Raw genomic sequence first — 9,111 nt, 5'->3', positions numbered from 1 at the left:
GTTTTATACATGGCATAAGAGAAATGAGAGTGGAGAAAGTGAAGAAGATATTCCAAAAATTTGACAATAACAAAGATGGAGGACTCAACACAAGAAATGTCATATCTGGTAATCTCTGTAAACGGACTAACAAAACCTGCGAAGTCGAATATGAAACTTAGATTACAAAACTTAGATTCAACAAGTATTCCACATATCCCACAAAAATCTCTGAGTTTTAGCAACAATAAAATGTTATCACTTGATTTTTCTCTATAAGCATCTTTGTTACAAAAGCATAAGTAAACATAGCAATAACAGAATTAAAACTTCAGAAAATGGTTAGTCAATCGTGATAACAACACAATAAACCCTAGACTCAAGCTCAAGCTCTATAACACATTTCCAGACTCAAGAAAGACACTCAATCTCTCAAGCTCTATAACACATTTCCACCCCGGACTCAACAAGACTTCAACAAGACGCCAATGCTCAACACAAGAAAACCCTAAACTAACCAAATTCAACATTGCTAAATCCAATGCTCCTTAACGATATCGTTAAGCCAATGAACTTGCACCGGTCAAATTGTATGCCTCCATGAACTCGTTCCGTGCATCGTCTGGAATCGCAGTCCCACCCAATTGCAGGCCTTGATTGAGCAAACGAGAAATTTCATCAACGACGGGGTGCTGTCAAAATTAAAACGAAAAACTACATTAGTATATACATTTACATTTATAAAATATCAAAACAAAACAAAACAAAATAAAAAACAAAAAAAATTAACATTGTAAAGTATTAACTCACCAGATTATGATATGGAAGACTCTGTAGGGAGTAGAGATTAAGATGATCAGGGTTTATCATTCGAATATAGCTATTGTTTTCGTACCAACTCATGTATCTACTAACACACTCCCATGGATAAGACGGAATGGGTCCTCGATGTTCAAGTTGTATCAAGTGATTCTGCCATTTACTCCAATAGGAAGACACAACATTAAATTTCACATCGCACGGCGTCGAAGTAGTTCAGCGTCGAGGTCTTTGGTCTTGGGGGATCTCAAGGTACAAACTGCATATGACCCAACCGACGACGAACCCCTCGAAACATTATAACGCTTTCGACATTATCAAGAAAGCATATAAATCCCTCGAAAATGCTATTTCATCCACCGTCCAGATAGCTCGGACTTCAATAGGGATACCATTCAACCTATCAAATAGCATATGATCGAGGAAATTAATCATTAACCACATACTAATAATATCAATTAATAAATAAAACTATTTATATACAAAAATGCTTACATCGGTACAAGTCATATTATCAATCATCGCCGGGTATGCTTCAATGCAAATTGTTGTGGTTAGCATAAAAAGACGAAGTAACCGAGTATTTATGAGTACGCGACATGCTCAACCGATAGTCATCGTTTGGGAATGGCCCGAACACCGGAAGTACTCATAAATCCATGCCTAGATTAATATAGACACCCGCCAATATTGTAATAGATATATAAAATTGACATTGAAAAGAAAAAAAAAAAAAAACTAATACCGTAGGAGAGTGAAATAGCCGAAACACCCTTCACCTTGGCACTTGTGGCAGTCCCAAGACCCCCCGCATAAGTAAGCCGGTAAAGACCCCACGCCAGTAGTCTCCGATCCGGGCAAATTTCATAAGCGATCTCGGATAACAAACGGAACTACAGTTCCAAACGATGTCGGTGAAGGCGCATACATCCAAAGAAAACAACAAATAAGCTCTCACAGCAAATCGCAACTCTTTTTGGGTTGACGCCTTCTTCACAACAACCCCATTTTCATCCCGTAAATCTTCATCCGTCACCTTCCCAGCAAACTGCTTCATCAAGAAATCCATCCTAACTTTGGAAGTGAACTTATTGGATTTCATCTCCGCATCTATGTTGTCCATGGGTATGCCAAGACCTTGGTGGAGGAGTTTTTTTGTCTGTTCCAGGGTCAAATCAGTGTCCCCAGTCACTGCTTTGCCTCTGATCGGAACTCCTAAGAGTTGGGAAACATCGTCCAATGTGATTGTCATCTCACCCCACGGCATATGAAACGTGTTGGTCTCCGAATGCCACCTCTCCACAAACGCAGAGACCAACACAGGATCCTGATGCTTATTTACACCTAAGACCAGAGCACATAAGCCGGTCCTTTGAAGCTCCACATGAAAATTAGAAACGGTCCAACACTCTCCCGACGATATCCCATTGTACCAACTTGTTCGGTGCCCATGACACTTCAACACCCCTCGCTCCGCCTAAAACAATAAAAACTTAGTATTAATGTATGCACAAGGTTTCGTAATACAAAATTTAAATACTAATAGACAATATATAATAATATTACCTGCCCCTCCCAAATATCGCGAGCCACATGCACCGCATAGTCATATAACAGATGTGACACACGAGGGCCACCTCCATAAACACCTCTCTGGAACTCCAAGTCATTGTTGGACTTTCTCACAATATTCACTGGAGGTACAGGTACAGGGACTTCCTCATCATCATCATCCTCCTCCTTCTCATCCTCCGCGTCCTCCTCATCCTCCGCGTCATTAACACCTTCTTCGTCATCTTCTTCACTATCATCTTCTTCATCATCACCTACAGCTACACTCTTCCCACGATCCATATTTACATCATCTACATCTACATCTTCATCTTCATCTAAATCTAAATCTATATCTAAATCTATATCTACATCTAAATCTACATCACTCATAACTGTTTGCTTTCTTCTCTTTTGATTTCCTAACTCTACACCACTTTACTACATTCTTTGGGATCATCCGGCTTTCCGATCCCTCTACTGGACTGATGCCGAGGTAGTTGTTGCCCTTTCTCTCTTTTTCTCAGGCTCCTTGCGACCCGAACTACTACTCCCCCCCACCTAACAACTTCTTAGCACCCGTGAAAACACTTTTTGCTACATTCTTCACATTCACATTCTTTGTTCGAGGCATTGCTACAAAATAAATAGGAGTTAAAAATAGGAGGCATTCACTATACTTATTTGTTCCATAATTTCATATAGCCGGTAAGCCGGCACCAAGCATGGAAGCACAATTGTGACAACAATATCCCTCTCATGCATGCATGCATGATGATGGCTTCACGATTAAGAGGAATTCTTAAACAAAAAGAAAAATTCAAAGGGAACCTACTTTTAGGAGATTCTTGGCAAGGTCTACATCCCCTACTTTAAATAGGCTGCTATTCACTACTAGAATCCCAATTTCACTAGCCTTCACTCTTGTTTTTGTCAAAAGTTCATCTATTTACTTTAAAAAAAAAGTAGTTTCAATGTCAATTCACTTCAACAATTTATTAACCAGAACACCAACAAAGTAAATCAACACCAAGGAACACAAACAATAGGTTTGATTCCATTAACAGCACAAATACTTGTTGTTCAATAAAACTATTCATTTCTCACGAACCATCCACTTTAGTCAATTATTCTTCTATGCTAGGAGTTCTACTTACAGAAACACATGCATTTTGGTCCCATCCCCTACTGACTTTGAAGTCTTAAATAAACATAATCTATCGTGCTAGCTAGTAACACAAGTAACTACAAGAACTATTTTGTTGGATAAGGTTTCACTCAATATCCACCAATTCAGTGGACTCATATGCTACTACACTTCCGTGTCAAGACGTCGACGTTTGTTTGTATTGTAATACATTACAATTACTCACATAGTATTGTCCAAAGATATAGTGCCGAAATAGTAAGCCTCTTATGAATGAATGCTTGAATACATTCATTACAATATTCCATCAAATAACCCATGCCATATAATGAGATAGCTAGTTAACTCTCCTTATTCCAATTTAACAACACAAAGAATTCTATAACAGAAAACAGTTTGAATTAAACCATAAACTAGTCCATTTTATACAATACACATTACAGTGAACATTAATAAATCATCAAAAGTTCAAATCTTTTGCGGAATACACATAAAAAAAAAAAAAAAAAAACTACATCACAATTATCAACTACAATCGAAAATGGTTTGGAACCCGAAATTGGGGAGAGAATTTACCTGATGTGTGTTTAAGGAGTTTTAGTGAAAAGTTTAGAGAGTGTGAAATATTTGGTTGAAGATGGAAGAAACAAACCTGTGAAAATAAAGGTTGCTCCGACTTAAGAAAACCAAGCATGAAACGAAGATTGATTAAATCAATGATAGGTTCCTAAAGGATTGGACCTCGTAAATGATGGTTCTAAGTTTTATATGTTCACAAAAGGTTCCAATCCTTTAGGAACCACTAACCATCATTGGTATAACCTCGTTTCACATGATGTTGAACCTAAGTTTGATTGGCATAATAGGTTAGTGGACCGACCTGGTAAAATGATGGTGGTATATTGAAGTTTCAAGCTCATGGAAAGTGAAGGGTTTTACTATACTAAAGGATTGGGCTTTTTTTCGTGATAGCGAATTCTTTGAAGCCGCGAAGGTACTTGCCACTTCTTTTCACTATTTAGTCTTTACTTCCTAGCTCAAATCGACCTCACTAGATCTAATATTGTTTAGGTAGATTTTTTGTGGCATGCTAGTCGTTAAATTTATCTTTTCGAGTTTGGGAGGTGCTAATTTATTGGATCAGCCCTCCTTTTGCCTTCTAGTACAAGGCAAAAAGGGATTACTTAAAACCATATTAAATTCTAAATAGTCAAATAATTACCATTCTTCCAATAGCATAACTACCCATAACCGTGTAAACAAAGTAGATTAATAAGGTAATCGAAAACATACAATAAGGATAACAACAAAGAAAGACACCATCTCGGGGCTTGTTAAAATCATTTCGGGGTTCTTTTGCACCAATCATAGTTGCCCAAGAAACCACAGTTTTCTCAACCATTTTATCAAAAAGCGTACTAAGGAAAGCAACAAGTAGCTCAAAACATATAACAAAATGGGTGTCTAGAATTCAAAAGAATTGAATCAAACATAACATTATAAAATATATATATATATATATATATATAGAAAGATAGAACAGTTACCTGAAACAGAGTTATATAAGTAGTATAGTTTCAAAGACACCAACTGAGTTTCTCTGTGTAGTGATGAACAGTTACAAAGAGTGTTTGAAGAGAAGAGATAATTCCGTACTTTGTTAATTGAATTGAGATCGAGAGTTTGTGTTTGTGGGTTTTTAGTTGAGCACGAAATCGAGGGTTTGAAGCAGAAATCGCGAAATCAAAATCGAGTGTTTGTGTTTGTGGGTTTTGGTCGAGCGCGAAATCGAGGATTTGAAGCAGAAATTGCTAAATCGAAATGGAATGTTTGTGTTTGTGGGGTTGCCGGTTTGCCAATTTTTGGGTATTTAGTTTGGGGGTGTATGATTTATGAGTTGCGCCCAACACAATGGGCAGACCCCGGCCCAACTCGGGGTCTGCCCAACACAAATTGGGGTCGGTCAGTAATAGGACCCAAGAAAAACTATAAACAACAACACAAAATAAGGTCAACAACGTACTTTCTCAATTTCTCTAGTACAGAATGAAGAATTAGAAACAGGAAGTAAACAGCCAACAGTGGGTCACAACTTGCAACTAAATCATCTAGGATATATTGTAAAATTCAAGAAGAAAGTATGTACAGAGTAGGACATTGTCCATTCAACATGACCACTATGTAAAACTGTAAATTGGAGATTTAGGTTGACGCTCTCCCTCATTATCCTTATGTTCTGCCTCTTCTTTGCTATCCTTGTGGCTGCTGTCCTCTGGCACACTTTCTACCACTTTGACTTCCTCTTTTGAGGACGGCTGATTGTTATCTGGTACACTTTCGTCCACTTTGACCCCACCTTTGGAATCGGCCTGGCTGTCGTCTGGTATACATTCACCAACTTTTAAATCTTCTTTTACAGAAGCCCCTTCTCTGAACTTTTGCCGCACATCCAGGAAATCGTATTTCTGGTTCCCTGAATCAAGGTTAACAAGAAGGTTAAAAAATTCAACATGAATGACGAGGTCCGTAATCTGTGTTTTCTGACATAAGTACTTCCTGGATGGGCATAATATGTACAGATTGGAAAGAAGGAACAGAATCCATACTGTGATCCTAGACTTATATAATTAGTTAGTAAGGATTCCAAGTGATGTATGCAAAAGGGTCACATACAATAGAGTAGATTGAAAGAAAATGTTCTGTGTGTAAGACCTAGATCGAGTTATGTTAACGTTCTTCCTAACGTATTGATTGGCTTAGAAAACAAGAACCATCTACATTTTAGTATTAGTCAATGAAGAAGGTGAGAACCAAGATCAATGGAGTCAACTTCCAAGAGATGTTCTAGCTTATTTCATATTTGTTTTAAGACACTAGCTTATTTCATACATGAGGAGGCAGAAGCAAAGAAGTGGATATGCCACTGCAAAAGCTAGGGAAAAAAAACAACACAAAAAAACGTAGCAATCTAGTAACAAACCTTATCTGGTTTGTTAGCTGCAAGAAGCACATTTGTGAAACCACGCAGTACTTCAAAGTTAATAGATTCACACACCTAGCATAAGTGAGAATACATTTGTGGGATCTGGTCAGAATTCAGAAGTAAGCCAATACTTTTGATTTAAGCGAAAGCAAGATTTGTAAACTTAATCTCAAATTTCATAAACCACTGACAGATGCAGAACTCCTATAGGCAGCAACACTCCCTTCATAATCCTTGAGCTCATATTTAACTTCGCCAAGTAAACGATAAACATCAGGATCGCTTGGCTTTTCCTAAAATACAAAAGTAAATTTTTTGGAAAGTAACCTCCAGAACTGTCCAAACAACTGGATATATATAGCAAATTCTACTTGGGTTCTACTCACTGATAATTGAGAACAAGAGCGGAGCAAACCTTGGACAATTTCTCAAGTAGAGAAGTAGCTTGGCCATATTCTCCTAATTCTGAAAGGGTTACAGCAGCTACCTGAAGACCATTATTCCTTTAAAAATTAAATCCACACTAAGGTACTTACCCTCAAAACTTGGAAAGAAGAAATTTGTACTGTGTTAGTTGTAGGTGTTAGTTGTACTGTGTTGCCTGCTAATCGCATACTGTAGGTTTGTCAAAATAACATATTAACAAACAAAATATTTCTCAAGGAAATTATAACATTAGAGTTTATTTAACCTGGAAACCTGCAGTGGAACTGTCCAACAACTACTAGCATAGCTGCTTAGTTGCTGAAGTCCTTTAGCTTAATCAATAAATTTTAAGGATATTATTATTAATTTAATAAATATAAGTATTGCATAGATTTTTTTTTTAACACAAATGGTACATCTCACGTTTTTCTAAAGGTCCAGTGAAGTACAGGGCACTCCTAGGTCAAATCCCTGCTAGCAATATCAAGAATGAGGGTGTAAGTGTTAGTACAGATATAACTTAAACCTCAAAGCAATTTGGAGTTCTTTGTCTTCAGGATCCCGCCTCAAACCCTCAGAGAATGCATTTGGTGCCAAGTTGAATTTCTGCACTTCCGCAGTATAGATTAGCAAATCCCCAGTTGAGATATGAGCACATATTTTCAAGGATGATGGAAAGATTAAGAAAATTCACTCACTTTTAGTGTAGCCCATGCAACTCCTTTCCTATAGTACGCCTCCGGCCAGTCAAGTCTTAGCCTTATACATGCGTTGAGAAAGCTATGGAATGCAATTGGATTAGGATTGATTGGAGGTAGACTCCTATGCTGCAGTGCTAGCGAGTAATGGTGGCTCTATTACAATGGACCTGTAGAAACAGGAGGAATGATAGCAGGCAACAACCTATAGAAAATATAGTAACAAGGAAAACAGGGTACTAATACATCAACACTAAAGAAAGACTATAAACAAACAAAATAACTCAAATTCAAAAATTATAATATTGTACTTATTGACACTAATGAAAGACCACTAAAGAGGACTATCTGTCCAAACACCTAGTTGAAATAAAGACAACATAAACTAGAAACTTCTCTACACCAACGAAATAAATCTTAAGAAACCAAAACAAGGAAGTAAAACTGCTCCTATCCAGTCTATCAAACTCCACCACTACCACGCTTTTTCCCTTGGGATTTAGGAATTGTACCAGCAACCTTCTTGTATGCATCAAAGCGTGGTTGAAAATACGTTTCCTAATCACCGTTAGTAGGATAATGATAGTCAAACCAGAGCTTCGCAATTTCTGGCATCGGATAGTTTGTTTTGAGCTTGAGCTTTAACATTTTGTTCTCGACAAGCCCAATACTTATAACATTAGGGCCATTTTTAGGGATAGCTGATCTTAGTGGGAGAAATGTGACGGACTTTGCCTTTGAAAAAAAGACAACGGCAATTATGATACTTGGTTGCAAGATAACCCGACTTCGTGCATCTTCATAAATTCATCCGTTACCAGATTTTGAAAGGTTCTCCACATAATTTTTAAACCCATGAACACCTAACATCTTTACATACTCTTGCTTAAAGCAACTCAACTCTACTGACAGATCTGCTTGTACTTTTATCCAATTCTCTTTACGATAACCCAATGCTAAAGCCAAGGCTATAAAACCACCAGTTCCATCTCCCATTGATTCTTTAATATCCAAAGTGAATGGCCTCACAACTTCTGGAACTTTATCCATATAGTGAAAGTAGCAATGAGTATAGGAAGGTATTTCAACATCCCCGAGATACTCTACCTACAAAAAACATCTCACTATTCAACAATTTTTTATTTTATTAATTCCTACTTAATCATAAAAACCTTTACACGAATTTACCTTCTCTTTTCTTTTCATTGCCTCCTTCATCAGTCCAAGAGTGACGGGTGAAGCATCGCTAGCACCTTGATCTGTAATATTTGCATCATTTGCAAATTTTTGTTTTTCTGTAATCAATTGAATTCTTTTCTCAATATTGTTGATATGAGACACTATGCCAATAAAAGCCTCATCAAGGTACTCTTTTATTGCATACAAATTCATCTTCAGACCAGCCACCTCCTCCTCTAGTCGATCCATTGGAACTTGGAAATCTAAGAGAAAAAATAAATAAAGAAAGATTTAGACCTAGGACAATATCAACATTGCATATACTATCT

At 37.3% G+C, this 9,111-nt stretch overlaps 1 long non-coding RNA gene across 2 annotated transcripts; it reads right to left on the bottom strand.

The window, feature by feature from the left end:
• Nucleotides 1-5,511: 5,511 nt before the first annotated feature.
• LOC147502670 (uncharacterized) lies at nt 5,512-8,054 on the bottom strand. 2 transcript variants are annotated; one of them, XR_015220039.1, is made up of 6 exons: nt 7,604-8,054; nt 7,432-7,511; nt 6,895-6,966; nt 6,671-6,772; nt 6,477-6,551; nt 5,512-5,969 (listed from the first exon to the last, which is right to left on the bottom strand). It is a non-coding gene; the product is annotated as an uncharacterized LOC147502670 (long non-coding RNA). The 2 variants fall into 2 exon arrangements; XR_015220038.1 differs by having other exon boundaries at nt 7,432-8,054.
• Nucleotides 8,055-9,111: the final 1,057 nt, after the last annotated feature.

Source organism: Coptis chinensis, chromosome 4 (assembly GCF_015680905.1).
Source record: "Coptis chinensis isolate HL-2020 chromosome 4, ASM1568090v1, whole genome shotgun sequence".
NCBI classification, from domain to species: Eukaryota; Viridiplantae; Streptophyta; class Magnoliopsida; order Ranunculales; family Ranunculaceae; genus Coptis; species Coptis chinensis.
This window is presented reverse-complemented; position numbering and strand designations above follow the sequence as displayed.